This window comes from Rhea pennata, chromosome 31 (genome assembly GCF_028389875.1).
Source record: "Rhea pennata isolate bPtePen1 chromosome 31, bPtePen1.pri, whole genome shotgun sequence".
Taxonomy (NCBI): domain Eukaryota; kingdom Metazoa; phylum Chordata; class Aves; order Rheiformes; family Rheidae; genus Rhea; species Rhea pennata.
The window spans coordinates 632,617-647,051 of NC_084693.1; the positions used below are offsets into that span (position 1 = coordinate 632,617).

General features: G+C 45.0%; 1 protein-coding gene across 4 annotated transcripts in view; it reads left to right on the forward strand.

Moving 5' to 3' along the window:
• The window catches only part of GATAD2B (GATA zinc finger domain containing 2B), a 52,961-nt gene that overhangs the window by 15,370 nt on the left and 23,156 nt on the right, over positions 1-14,435 (forward strand). The window contains exon 1 of one of the 4 annotated variants that reach the window (XM_062597808.1): positions 5,841-5,872. The exons of 2 other annotated variants lie outside the window; for them this stretch is intronic. The gene's annotated coding sequence lies outside the window, so the exon portion shown is untranslated. Of the gene's footprint in view, positions 1-5,840; positions 5,873-9,681; positions 9,694-14,435 lie in introns of those variants that run through there. One more of the 4 variants, XM_062597809.1, reaches the window with a different exon arrangement.

Sequence of the window (14,435 nt, forward strand, 5' to 3'; positions counted from 1 at the left end):
GCAGTTTGTGGGTGCTGCTAGTCATAGCTCAATTTCATATGTGAGGCTGCAAATAAAATGGAAATAGCCGTTATTAAAGCTATATGGAAGACTCTTCTTACAACAGCAAAAGGATGGATTTGCTTTAGGTGGATGCAAGGAAGGAAACTTACATTTGAGCAGCAGTTTTTCCCCTGTTAATTTTTTTTTTGGGGGGGGTAGTATTTAAAGTAAACCGTACATAATGTGGGACATGCAGACTTCTGTTTTTTGTGCTGTTCAGTGAAAATTGTGGAGCAAGTCTCTTTCTTATGGTATATGTCTCTTTAGAAATTGATCAAAACCGATCTCTGCAGGTTTCTGAATTGAAGGCTGGTGAGCTGAAGTGTGAGCAACTGTTGCTGGTGTAACTGAATAGGTTGAGCAATTAGTTTGAGGGTTTCATGGTTTTTCTTCTCGTCTCACCTACTGCCTAGCTGACCTTAAAGTGGCTTTTTTTTGGACACTGCTTTGGAAATGCCATTCAGCAACAAAAGAGAGTAAAAATAATCTACTGGATTTGTGTATTACAAGTAAGAGTAGCTAAAGCATCAAATACAGTGAATCTCATTCTGCATCTGGATATGCAGACTGTGTTTTGATATCAGTAGCAGCTGTGCACCAGTATTTGAAAATAAATGTGCCCCAGTGCCACTGTCCTTCACACTAAATGAGTTGGTGGGTGGTTCTTTCTCTGGAGAATGATTTGGATCGAGATGTCAGGAGTGTATTTAACCTCTGTTGGTAGATGTTAACCTGAAAGTGCCAATACAGTATTTATCATGAAAGCGATGAAGACTTGTTATAAATGTAGGATAAGCTAATGTCCTCTTAACTAAATCATGTTGCTGAATTTGCATCCAGCTTTAGGACAGTGGGTTTTGATAGGCTGAAGCTCTCAGCAGATGTTTTCTGGGAACAGCTGTTGAGAACAAGTCTGCTGTAGTTTGCACTGTGTTGCCTCGTGGTGGCTAAATATTCTTTTGCTACCTTGCTATTTTTGTAGGAAATAATTGTAGGACTTTGCTTTATTCTGGTAGTGAAACGGTCTCAGTAAGAACAGGGTTTATGGGTGTTTGGTGACTGGAGGAAGTCGGCTTACAGTTCTCAATCTCCCAGCCCCTTTTTAAATTTATTTTATTAGTAATATTATTATTATTATTTTTTACACCACTGAGTAGATTGTCATGATGAGGTTCCTCAGATGCCCACTGATTTTACATTGCTTCCTAATCATGAAGTTCTCACCAGCCTCATGCATCCAGTCGCTCTCTATGAGGTCACGTCTGGCCTTTGGTTCCGTTCGCTTCCTTTCTTGCATTTCATCTTTAGTCGTTTGCTTCCACCGGTAGAATTCAGAGCATTGTTTTCCCTGAAGTAGGGATCTTGCTTTTCTTTAGCCCTATACGAAGCATTGTGTAGGTGTGCCGCAATACGAGGAGCTACAGAAATTTGTCGTCTTTGAAACTTAGTTTTACACACGTGTAGTACTTCAGCTTAAGGGTTGATTAAATCTGCTTTCTCTGTAGGAGTCCAGTCTCAGGTAAAGTGGCTGAGTTGAGTGGTACCTGTATGTGTTTTCTTTGAAGTATGAAGACTTGGGCATCACTAGATACCCTGGGCGATGCTCCAGACTCCACAGGTACCATCTGTTTGCATCTCCGTGTGTGCGTTAGTCTGAGTAAGAGAATGCTCAAAGGGAGATGACAAGCTTGGGTCTAGATGCTCTTTGGGGAGGACCACAGAAGATGAGACTGGCAGGTAACCATGTCATGGCTATGTGCTTGAAAACCACTGGTGCAGTGAAAACCGATGAGAGGGGAAAGGGGTGTCTGAGGTCCTGTACAATAATTTGAACAAGCGGGGAGACAGCTGCCTGCTGGCTAAAACTCTACTCTAGTTGTGGGAGAGACCAATGGAGAAGGGTTGGTGGTAGGACACAGCAGCAAAATGGTGAGACTTCAGAGCTGAAGCCTTTTAAGGTCCCAGAGTCCTAACCTGGGAGACCTTGGGCCTTGAGGCTTGGTGTGGTGGACTTCTGATGAGAGAGGAATGTAGACCACCTAGGAGGAGGCTGGATCATTTATTTCTGGATAAGAAGGAAAATCAAGTTCAACCCACAACTGGGATATTTGGAACCACCTGTATGTGTGAAACTAGGTGACTCAGGATAGTACAGTCGGCGAGTGGCTGGTGGAGTGCCCAGGGGAGGTTTGGGAGGATTAGACTCCAGACTACGCTGCATTTGTTGTCTTGGTTCTGGGAGATGCCTTCTCTGAGAAGTGGGAATGTGTCTGTGTGGGCTGCTAGTTCACCTTTGGACCGTGGTTGCGTGGCTTGGGCGGTCGTGGCTCGGCAGAGGTTTCTGAGCTCTGCCGACGTGCACGGGCGTTGAGGGAAGGGAGGCTGCGGGCGTGCGAGATGGACCATGGAGGAGCAGCACGGCGTGCTGCTGCGTAGGAGCTCAAGGAGCACAGCTAGGACCTGGCCGAGCCGGTGTGATCCCGCTGAGCGGAGAGCCCGCCTTCGGGCGGCGTTTCGAGGATGCGGCGGTAGACTGGCCAAGGCGAGCGGTCCCCAGGCCCCGCGCGAGGGGAGGCCGGCACCGGGGCCGGCGGGTCCCCGGTGCGCCAGGCAGAGCTCGGCGTCGCCCCGCCGCCGAGGCCTGCCGGGAAGAGCCTGGCCGCTGCTGCGCGGTGGGGAGAGCGGTTCGACGCCTCCCGCGGTTTGGTGCTTCGGCTGCCCCCCGCCTCGGGGCCCAGGGGTGCCAGCCAGCCGCCGGGGCGGCGCGCTCCGCTCCCGGGGCGGCGCCTCTGCAAACCGATTCTCCATGGTGGTGGAAGCTCTTCCTTTTTGTTTTTTAAAAAAGGGAAAACTGTTTTGGGAACTAAACAGTTAAAATAACATTGGAGGGGAAGAGCTCTCATGAATGAAGACAAAGTTTGGCACGGTGCCAGCGCTGCTGGCGCGGTGGGGGAGGGGGTGGCAGCTAACTGACTTTTATACCACAAACGACTTAATTTTTTTTTTTTTTTTAAGAGATAATTCCATGTCCTGAGGTTACAAACCGGCTGCAACTGGTTTTTTTTTTTTTCTTTTTTCCTTTTCCCCTGCCCCCGCTAGGCATCATGGGTAAAAGTAAGCATCCCCCTTTTCTTTTGTTTAATATAACAGTACAGCGCATGATTGGCAGGGAAGTGCCCGTTTTGAGACAGGGTTTCTGCAGGTCCCTGGAGGGGGATGGCACGCGGGGCCGCCCATGCTCTTCCGAGAGGGCTCCTCGGGAAAAAGCGCTCCCTGGCTCTGCCTCCCTCCCTCCCTCCCTCCCCGGCTCACTCTCCGCTCTCTTTCCCCCCTTCTTTTCTCTCTGTCTCTAATTTTCTTGACAACTAGAGGAAGCAGCAGGAATATTGTACCTGTAAGTATTCTTTAGACTGTCCTTTTTTTTAAAAAAACAAAAAAACAAAAAAAACCAAAAAACAGACAAATGGCTCTTTATGGATTATCAGATCTGCTTTTTCTCTTTTTCTTTTTTTTTTTCTTTTTCTAACGTGAGTTTGGAAGCTAAATGTAATGTCTTTACAGAATATTTTAAGGAGAAAACTAGCACTGTTGCTTGTATTTGCTGTTGGAGCGGTTCCCTCCCCCCCTTTCCCCCTACCCTGCAAAAAAATCCCACCTCCGCTCAGGTTCCTCGGCACTAGCATCGGTATTCGCGTGCAGTTACTGAATGTGACCCTCCCCGGGCTAAAGCTGCACGGGAAGGCTTATTTCGGGTATTAAAAAAAAAAAATTCTTTTGTCTGTAGTGCTGATGGTTTGATGTAATAGCTCCCCCCCTTCCCCCCCTTTCCATGTCAGCTCCAGCCCCTCTCTGTGAATGGAGGCAGCCAGCTGACGGCGAGCGCTGGCCCGGCGCCAGGCGGGGAGCTGCGTGTGCGTGTGCAGTGTACACAGCGCACAAAGGGAAGGCCTGCAGTCGAGGAAATCACGGGCTATTATATAAGGGAGCCTGCGTCATCCCTGCTTGCTCAGGCTGACGGATGGGGAGTAGAGGTGGAGGAGGATTAAGGAGAACGCTCCCCCCGTGCCCCCGGTTTTGCCCCGGTTTATTTTTCAGTGGCGAGTTTTGTCGAGGGTGGGGAGGTGTCTCCGAGCTTGCAGGGCTGGCTTTCCCCAAAACGTGCCATTGCAGCCAAATTCCTCGGGAAGCAGGAGGAATATATATTTTTGTCCCCCCCCTTGGAGGTGGGGGTAAAAACCATCTCCACTCCCAATATCTGCCAAAATCGGCTGGTGTTCTGGAGGGGCGATGCTAAGTAGTGGCGCGGTGGATGCAGCAGCTCTGCTTACCTGAGCTCTTGGAACTCTTGCTAATAAATCAGCCTTGCTAAAAATGAGAGCTTGGGAATGGCAGATAAGAGCGTAAATATTGTCTTTTGCTCCCTCTCCTTTTCCTTGATGGTTGTCATGATTGGAAAAGAAGCACTTTTTTGCATACCATCTGCTCCACACAGTTAGGTTCGTACTGTACAGAAGTCAACACATGGCAGCAAAATTATAGCATGTTCTGAGCTTCCAGGCGCCTGGACGGGGCCGATTTGGGTTCGTTCTGCTGGGGCTGGTGTTGTGTTTCATTAGTTGTTAACTGCCGTGCAATTCCTAGACACCACTGCAGTTAGGGGCATTTTGCTCAGTGAGACCAAGCCGATTTGGAAGTTATAATATTATCTTACTGACCATGGTGATTCTGTCCATTCATTTTTATTTGCTTTCTGGATGTGTTGTATCTCTCAGAGCCTGAATTTGTGGGAGAAAGGAGAATTAAGCATGCACATTAATGAATAGAAGTGTTGTAATGTTACTGTTGTCTTTATGCGAGTACTTACATTTGCTCCAATCATTCAGATCTGAAGAGCTGGTTAGGAAGGGAGAACAGCAGAACTGTTTAACGAGTTTGCGCTGAAATGACTATAAGAATTTATGGTCTGCTGCAATCTGGAGACAGCTCCCTGATTCTGTTGAAAACTAGCCTCACGGTTTGTCTTCTAAAATATTTTCTTTGTCTTATTTTTGACTCTTGTGTATCTAAATAGGAGTGGAAAAAACCCTTACTTAAACCTCCAATTTATGAATGACTTTTTTTTTTCTGTAACACTTGGTGATTTTTAAAGAATCTGTCAGTTATTTTTCTTTGTTAAGGGTCTGTTTAGGATTATGTGTTTCTTAACTCATGCATGTTCTGTTCTTGATCAAATCTTTGTGATAGGCCTATGTATTTTCTTTCTTACCTGTAGAAAAAAATTCCTCCACGCAGTTGTAGCATAGTATTTCTCTTTGCAGCTTACACAATAATACAAACGGAGTGTAGTATTTCTTGACAACTTACAATCTGTAGCATCAGGATTCAAAGAGCAGCACATTTTTATTTGATAGCGTTTTTTATCAGTGTTCTTGCAGATCTCTCTTCAGACTGCCTAGCCGTTAAGTCATAATTACCTTTTTAGGTTATTATCCTTTTTATAGTATTGTATGGAAATGCTCGTCTTGGGAGCCAGCCATTTTGTGTGTGCTGTGTTGAAATGCGTTTTACGACATAGATGTTGGTTTGTATTCAGCCTAGATGGAAGTTAAGATGTTGTAGCGTTGCATATGTCAGGCTCTCGTGAGCCTCTAGACAAATGATTTCATCATACGGTGCTGGTTAGCTGCCCCGGCAGGTTCAGAATGAGAAGCCAAAATGTGTGAAATCTCTAGTTTACATATGGACTTGTTCTGTTTAAGTGTGCAACTGGAATATTGGAAGTCGGATGTGCAAAAGTGGCTTTTGAACAGCAAGAGTGGAGCATATTAAGGTAAGTTGGACCTTGTCTCATTAGTGTGTATAAATATGATTTTTGCTCCCTAAGCTTACCAGAATAGGCCAAATTCAACAGAAGATTTAAACAACTTTTATTCCATTGATATACTACTTTTAAATATATTAAGATACAGCACAATTTTTGTTGTTTTGTTGTTTCAAGTTACCAAGATGGTGGCAGACCTTCTTGGATCAGTATTTCTATAATCAGTTAGATGTGCACCATTGAAAAACGTAACACTTTTCTCCAGCCTATACCTTGAGTAGGTGCACAGTTCTAGTTTTCTTTCTCTGCAAATATCACGGATAATGGGGAGATGCAGTTTTTGAGTTGAATGTTGGTGCAACTATGTAAGTTGCCAAGTCAAGAAGCTGCTATAGCACAGTGTTAGATCTTTTGCATGTGAGCAAAGTGGGTTCGTTCTTTTCCCCCAAACCTGTATGTTATAAATGTATTTGTTCTAGTAATCCAGCTTGTTTGCTTTTTTTTTTTTTTTTTTTTTTTTTTTTTTTTTTTTTTTTGAACTAATGCAGCTCCAAATGTTTCTGAATTGTGTTTGGAGTGTCTGTTTTCCCTTGGGTTTTATTTAATCGGCCATATGAGTGTGTGTGTGTGCGCGTGTGTGTGTACACATGCATTGCTTCTGCAGTCTCTGGTCCCAGTGGGGTTTAATCCATTTGGCTGTGTAGTTCCTGTTGGTGAACTGTAGCAAAGTCTTGTATGCTGTAGTCTGAAATAGAGGCTAAAGTTGGAAGCAATGCGGAGACACTGATTTGGGCTGAGAGTCTGGCACTCCTCAAGTGGTAGAAGGGAGACTTTTGCTACGGGGTGTCTCGCTCTGCCTCCCCTGGGTTGCCTCTGCTGCATGCTTAGTCTGCTTCGATAGCGTGAAGCAGCAAAAATACTTGGATTTACCGAATGTTGCAGTCTTGTTTACTACACGTATGTCAGTGGCTGAAGGATTGGTGACTGAAACCTGTTCTCATCTATTTGGAAATTAGGGGCTTCTCTACCCTTCCAAACAGTGTCACTCAGTCAGCAGTGCCTGAGTTTTTGGAAGTGATGTTGCTGTATGTTTCTGTGCTTTCTTCTGTATTACGCTTGGGAGAAAAAAAATAAAAAAAAAGGTGCCCTGTTCTTCCCAGGCATTGTTAAGGTGTTGTAGGCTTTGCACGTAGATGAATTTATGCTCACTGCACTTGGGAAGAGCAGAAACCAATCTTTTACAAAATACTCCTTCTCAAAATGTTTAAGATGCTTCCAGTCTCCTGAAATTACTGTAGAGTCCTGTCTATAGTTACGTTCTGTTCTCACTTCTCTATTAATGGCATTGGCAGTTGTCCTTTACCACCACTTCCTACTCAGAGTTTTCAGATAACGTTTTCAAAGGACTGTACAAACTTTTTCCTCATTTGAGTGTTGCTCTGTTTCTTCTGGTACTAATCCCCTTTCTCTTTTACGTGAAGGTTCAACCAAACCATAATGACCTGCTTGCTTGTGGATTTTTGCTCCTATGTGTATATGGACATATACATACTCATAAATGTGTGTGTATAATACATTTACACATACTCATCGCTTCCATAAAATGTTCAGTGTTATCTGGGTCTGACTATTGCATTGTCATGCGGAGTGGGGTTAGTGGTATGATGTTATGAGAGCCCAAACCAGCCTCCTGGACAAGTAATTTGTGTAGATAAACTATCCAGAACAACTTCTTGCTACTGCTCTCACTCTCTTTGTAAGAGCTGACAATTCAGTGTGCATTAGTGGTCTCCTTGTGTCCTGTGGAACACTGCAAGTGCCCTGAACCAGGGGAGGGCTGAAAGATGTGCTTGTGGCGCTGGCCCAGCTGACCTTCTTGAAGGCCCAAGCACTGTCTTCTCCACTTACCTGGCCTGGTGCTGCCAGGGCCGGGCATCCACAGTGATGCAGCTGTCCAAAGTTGTCTCATTAACCCTGTCTGTGCATCTGCTGCTTATAAAGGTGACTCCTTACCTGAATGATAAAGGAACAACAGGAAAAATAAATGTGAGATCTGTATATAGCATATTTCCCTTGGCTCCGCGTTGCAGTGCAAACGGGTCCCGTGGACGTGCTGCCCGGCCGGTGACGTGGCGCTTGTTGCCGAGGCCTTGCGGCTTCCCTCTATGGAAGATCGGTGACTTCCTGAGGAACGGTGCAAGGGCCAGCCTCTGGTTTGTGCTTTTATCCTCCGTCACGGATGCTCGCGTTCCCTGCCTGGGAGGCAGGAGTTCAGGTAGGCAGCCCTGCTGTTTGAGGGCTGGCGGCGACGTCTGTGCGACAGCTCTGCTCATAGTAACTCCTTGTGCTGCTTGAGTAAGGATGACTAAGAGAGGTGGAAACTGCTTGTTATTGGGTGGGGGAGGGACTGGTGAGACCTTGTGTCACTGGAAACACGTGGCCAGGGAATTTTTTTCCTTTAAAAAATGTCATGCTTCGTCTGTTGGAGAGTCCGTCTTACCTCTGATGCCCATGACTGCGGCCAGTATAAACAGCTTTGCAGGAAGGCGCACCAGTAACATTGCCAAAAGTATTTTGGAGTGCTCTGCAAAGCAAAGGCTTTCGTCCGTGCTAGTTTAGAGAGGAGGCAAATTTGAGATTCCTCATAGTGTAGAGTTGGTAGAGGGAAAAAAAAGAAAGAGGAAATTATTTGCTTTGCTCAGCTTGGGGATGGAGCAGCAGAGAGCATCCTGCCTGCAGCAATGCCTCGATCTTGGCTGATGCATGCTTCATGGTCCTGCATGGCTGACGGGCATCTGGATGAGTGGAAAGCCAAGACCTCGAAGTCCTGCAGTGGAAGGTGTCTCAGCTTCCTGCTGTGGCTTCTGGATGTCCTGGCCTTGGCCTCAGCTTCTCTCTACCAGTTTGTGGACCCTTGGATAAGAAGGAAATGCAGGTTGCTCCTTGCAGTCTGGATCATATTCAAAGGTATAAATTGGAAAATTACTCCCTATTTTTTCTGTGCCTGCAAACACTGATCTGAAGCTTCACTCTCTGCCCTTAGAGAGGTTGGGCAATGCTCGTTCCTACAGGAGATCATTGATCACATGCCTTTTTGTAAAGTTTTCTTTCTGGGTGTTGTTGGTAGACAGGATGACAGGGGCTGTCAAGCACAGATGTTTTCATGGTTCTCTTTCAGCTTTGTGTGTAAGTTTATTAATTGGAGCCCATCAGTTAGTTCTAGAGAGTCTGAAGTTTGGATAATGATGTGGTTGGTCATGAAGGACTCAAGGAAAGCAAAGGTGTGAGTTAACAAAATGAAGGAGCCCTGAAAAGAGTGTGTGATGGAGTTGTGGTGTCCTGGAGCTGCAGCTTCACTGAATAAGCTGAAGTTGAAGCTAACTTTTGCTATTGCTGCCAACTTTCTGTTGCTAATCTTCATCAAGTAAATCTAAGAATGACACTTAATCTGTACAGCCTTATATAGATTGCACGTTAAGAATTGTGTATAACTAGTCCCTAGATACAGTTGCTTCTCTAGTATAATATTCGTTTTTTAGCTGAACTCACTTGTTCCAACCTTTAAAATAGTGTTGTGTGTGTGTTTTTTTTTTTTTCTTTTTGCATGGTGTGTGCAATTGTGGGTGCTGTATCAAATATAAATAGTAAATTGGGCTGCTGTTTTGTTTGTCTGACCATGGAAAACCTGTATTTCTAGCACCAGAGAAGTGAAACTGCCTAAAGCTAAAAGAACGTATAGAAGAGAACATGATGCTGAAACTGATTGCCTTGCCGCTTACTGTGCTGAACACAGCTGAATGACCCGCACCTCTGCACAGGCTGGCTCCTTGGTGGGTCTCTGCGTACTAGGCCACTGGATGTGCGCTTCAGCCAGAATTTGCTTAGCTTGGCTCCTTCTGCTTCTCCCCTCACCCATAAATCTGCCAGCTGCTATTGCGTTTTTGTACTGAACTGCCGTGCAGAACAAGGCAATATTCTGCTTGGTATCTAACGCACTTGTGGGGACACTGTGAGAAGCTAGATGAGTTGTAGAGGCTGAAAACGAGTGAAGCTAAGGCTCAAGGTGGCAGGGAATGCAGAGAGGAAGGCTCCTGTGCTTATAAGCTAGGAAGGGTTGTGCAAACCAGCTGGTGCTAGATGACAACAGAGCGGAGAAGTAGTTCTGGAGTTACACTGGGTGACAATATTTGGCATATAATGAAGTGTAAGATGTGGGATCCTGAAGCCTTTATGTAAGGAAGTTACAGTAGGTAGAGAACAATGATGATGATGCCATTACAGTTTTGTGAGGCTTGTTTTCCAGGTTTGCCTTCTAGGAATCTGAGCAAAAAGCCCTTTTGGAGCAATTTTTCCTTCAACTTCCAGGGAGGGGGAAGGACATGGCCAATCTTGTTTTGCATGCTCTCCAACTTAAGATGTTGTGTTTCATGTAGTTTTTCTTGAGGAGGGAGTGTAGTCGGTGCCTTGGGAGGAGGATTGATGGTAAGCAAAAAAAGAGCAAATGGGTCATGGTGAGCAGGAGGAGTAGACTCGAGAGGTGAGACTCGCTGTCAGTACTTGCTACGCCTCTAGACTTCTGCCCTGTGCCTTTGCAGCCTGAGCTGAGCATGGTGCCTTGTCTTCTCCTCTAGCCTCCTTCTCCTGAAGAGTCCTTTAACTTCTGAATGTTGGTTCTAAACTGACACTGGCATTTTCTAGGTAGTTGCTAAGCCTGTTCACCTGCAGAGGTGCAATTGGAGATAATTATAGTCTGTATCAAGTCAGAAACAAAACATGTCTTGTAGTGCTTTTGTTTTCCCTTGGGGATTTTGCCACCATTTGAGAAGTTTGTTTTGATTTCTTTTTTTAATTTTATTTATTTATTTATTTATTTTCATACAAAAGTTCGTTTAGGAAAATGAAATGGAGAGCCTGCTTCTTTGGATGTGCAAGAACTCTGGAAGTGATTTATTGGAAGTGATTTATTGGAGGATTGCTAGAGTAGGTGGCAGGAGCTGGGTCTGAATCATCCGGTTTGTGTTACTGTGTTGATGAAGATGTGCTCCATTGCCTCTTGTCATTCAGGTGTGACTTGAATGCAAGCATGTTGTCTAATGCAGCTGAATGGGATTTGAAGTATCTGCATGTACATCCCTTTAGAGTGGTCCTGTCCAACTTAGCTGATTTCTTTTGAAAGGCCTCTAAAGTTCAGAGGGGAGGAATTCTGCTGTTGCTGTAGTTTGTAATTCCAGATTACTGATAAAGAGCTAGCTCTTCAATAGCCAGTCCTTGGATTCAAAATCACTCATAAGTCAAACTGGAGAGGTTTAATCTCTGTTTTTAATTTGGGTTACTTTGACACAAAGCAGACGAGTACTGAAGTCCCTAACTGTCTGACCTTCAGACTTGTTAAATAGCCAGTGGTTTAAAGAATTCCTATCGATTTCTGCTAATTTTGGATCAAGTGAAGCACTCTTTTCTGGCTTGCCCTTTTCTGCAGTTCAATTAAGGAAAGGGGAAGATGTTCTGGAAATTCCTAGGACTTCTAGTAAAGCTGCAGTTTCTGCCCCCCCTACATCCCATCCTCACGACCGAGTGTTAACACTGAAGGGCCCCATTCAATAAAGAATCTGAAGCCTAATTTAATTTTTATTGAATCCGGCTGAAAGTGCATGCTCCTTACCAAGCCTGGTACGTCTCCTCTTGAAAGGATTAAATAGTTACAGTACCTGTTTCTGATGATGGAGGTTTTGATTTCTTTCTTGTAAAGAAGCCACTTATTTTAAAGAGGAGGTCTTTTTGAAACCCTTGAGATACCGTCTACTCACGTCTTTGCAAGCAGGGGTTTGTTCCTGGCATGCTAAGTTTCTTTCCTTCCATAGCAAGTGGGTGTCTGTGTGGTAACTGATACTGTCAAAATGCAGCTGACTGTTGGCCATAGGGTTTCATTTCAGTGCTTGTACGCCAAAACATTGATCTCCCACTCCTGAGGTGTTCCAGCTGAGTTCCAGGTCCCACGACACAGCGTTTCCTTAACTTGCCAAAAGGTAAACTGCTATTTCTGTTACTCCAAGAGTGGGTCAAAGCAAAGCTGGAAAATTACAGGAAAGCTGCGTGTTTTGGGGATGTGGTAGCACTCTTGTGATAGAGCAGGATTATTAGATCTGTGTAAAAGAGGTACACCAAAACTCACTTTGCCCAACTCTGAAATGATGGAAAAGGTAGGCTGCCTGGGCCAGCCCTTTCCTCTTGGGAACAGGAGATGGAAAGGAGACCTGACTTGCTCAGGAAAAGTGTCGTTCTTGTACAGTGGTACTGTGTGCCCTTTGTGGACTTGCTGGTGGCAGCATTGCTTTTGACACATGCTCCAGCTGAGCTGGAGGCTCTGGAGAAGACACCTGGCTGCTGTGCTGCAGCAGCATGGCTCTTTCCTCCATTGCATGACACAAGCACTGGGATGAACGGATGCTAACCACCCTTCCCGTCCTGAGACCTGCACTGGAGTCTGGCCACTGCCGAGCCTAGCTTGAGCGCTGTAACTCATGAGAGCACCTGTGCTGTTTGGGACAGGTGCTCCCAGTACTTCCATTGCTGGCTTCGTTTCATTCACAGACTTTGATTTGTGAGAGGTGGTATGCTCCGCGCCTCCTGTGCTCTTGCAGACAGCGCTTTACAACTTCCTTATACTTAAAGGTGCACGGAGGCAGCTCCAGAATAGCAGTTACTCACAGGTAATTTCATTCTGTTTTCCCATGTAGCAGTTCAAACTGACAGTGTCTGAGGTAGATCTTTAAAGGAAACAAACAGCTCTTCCAGTGTTTCAAGGCTGTGCTTCAGCTTGCTTAAATAACCATCTCCAAAGGGCTGTTGTTCTTTCTGAAACACCATCAAAGCACAGCGAAAATTATAATCTGCAGAACAGGAGAACTCACTTTTTGACCACAGCAATCAAGTGTCTGTCTATGACAACATCATGGAAAAGAGACACCTCGAGGTGCAGACGTGGCCTTAAACTTTTTTTTTTCTTTCTTTTTTTTTTTTTTTTTTAATGGGTGATTTCTTACGACACTTCAGTGGGTTTTTTTCTTGCATAGGTATGTCTTGCTGCCCTTCTGATGTCCAGAAACAGACCTTTGTGTCTTCAGGAAGTCTGACTCTCCTCTGTGCACTCTAGCATTGTTTTATTTTTCTGCTTGCCAGCAAATATTATGGCTATATTTGTCTTAGTGCCAGAACATGTGACATGAAATATCTATGTGCATGAAGCAGTGCAAGGTTTTTGAGTACCAAGACATAATTCAGTGAAATTGCTTCAGATTGCTTGTCAGTTAAGGTGGTATCAACTTTCCTATGCTGTGTGTGTTTTAACAGTACATCCAGTTTACATGCCAATGTGGAGCCCATTTAATAGAGATGATAGGGCTTTTCAATAGGAAAGTGCCTGCAGAGTGACTTTACTCATGGCTGGCTGTGTCATTATCTAGGGAAGCTTGTTTAATATGTCCTAAAGCAAATAGTGAAGGCTGCAGCTCTAAGTGACAGCTGGTTAGGAAGTATGTATGCTCCCTTTCTATGCTTCAGCCTTTGGCTGCCAAGTATCTGGACTTCTTACTCCTTACCTTCTTTCATCTCCCAAGAGTGTTAAGTGGAGGAAACTATCATGGAGGCCCTTTCGTTGCCGCATTAATTGGAGCAAGGTGTTTTCCCAGCAGCTGGCTCCAAACTGTAGTGCTGGGTGCAAGGAGGGTTCTTGCTATCCTGTGGTTTTTAAATAACCCACCAGCACTCACATCTTCAATTTAACCTGGGGGTCAATTGTTGGGGATGGGAGAGCAGAGACACATTTTGTGAGTCTTCCAGAGCACTTCCTGAGCTTGCCTGTGCTTGCCTTTCTATGTTTGGTTACAGTATACGTGAATTCTCCTTGCAGAGAGACTAGACTGTTGAGTAGGAAGACATCTAAGGTGTTGACCCTTAATATGGCAACCTGTCTTGAGATCAGACCAGTGCCAGAGGGTTGACTGGATTTTTTTTTCCTATTGTATTGCAGATTTTTACTTGTTTTCTTGCTGCCTAAGGTGACCATGCCCCATCGTTAAGAGTAATGCTTCTGTGGCGCAGCTTGTATCCCTGAAACCCTATCACTGCCTTGATGCTGTAGCTGAACTTGTGTGAGGGCTGTACTTTTAATTGCGTATAATTATAGGGGTTTTATAACCGATCCAGAGCAATATCGTCTTGGCAGAAATTTGGCTTTGTGAGTTTTTTATCGTGAGTTACTTGAAGCCAGATTTAGTAATGGCTGTAAGCTCCACCTTAAAAGAGTATGTAGTAGCAGAGGTGGCTGAGATTTGGGTACTTCGGCATCATCTTTTTGTTCAGAGCGTGCAAACATTAATAATAAAGTGATTGGAAATGAGACTAAATGTGTGAACTAATCTCTTTCCCTGCGCTGTATATAGCTGCCTTGGCATCATGTTACAGTGTGCCCAAGTAATTGGGCTCCCTCTGGCAGCTGCCAGAGATCTCAAAATGTCTGAGTCTTCAGGCCTGCGTTTGTAGCCTGGCACCGAGGAGGACCCTCGGGGGCACA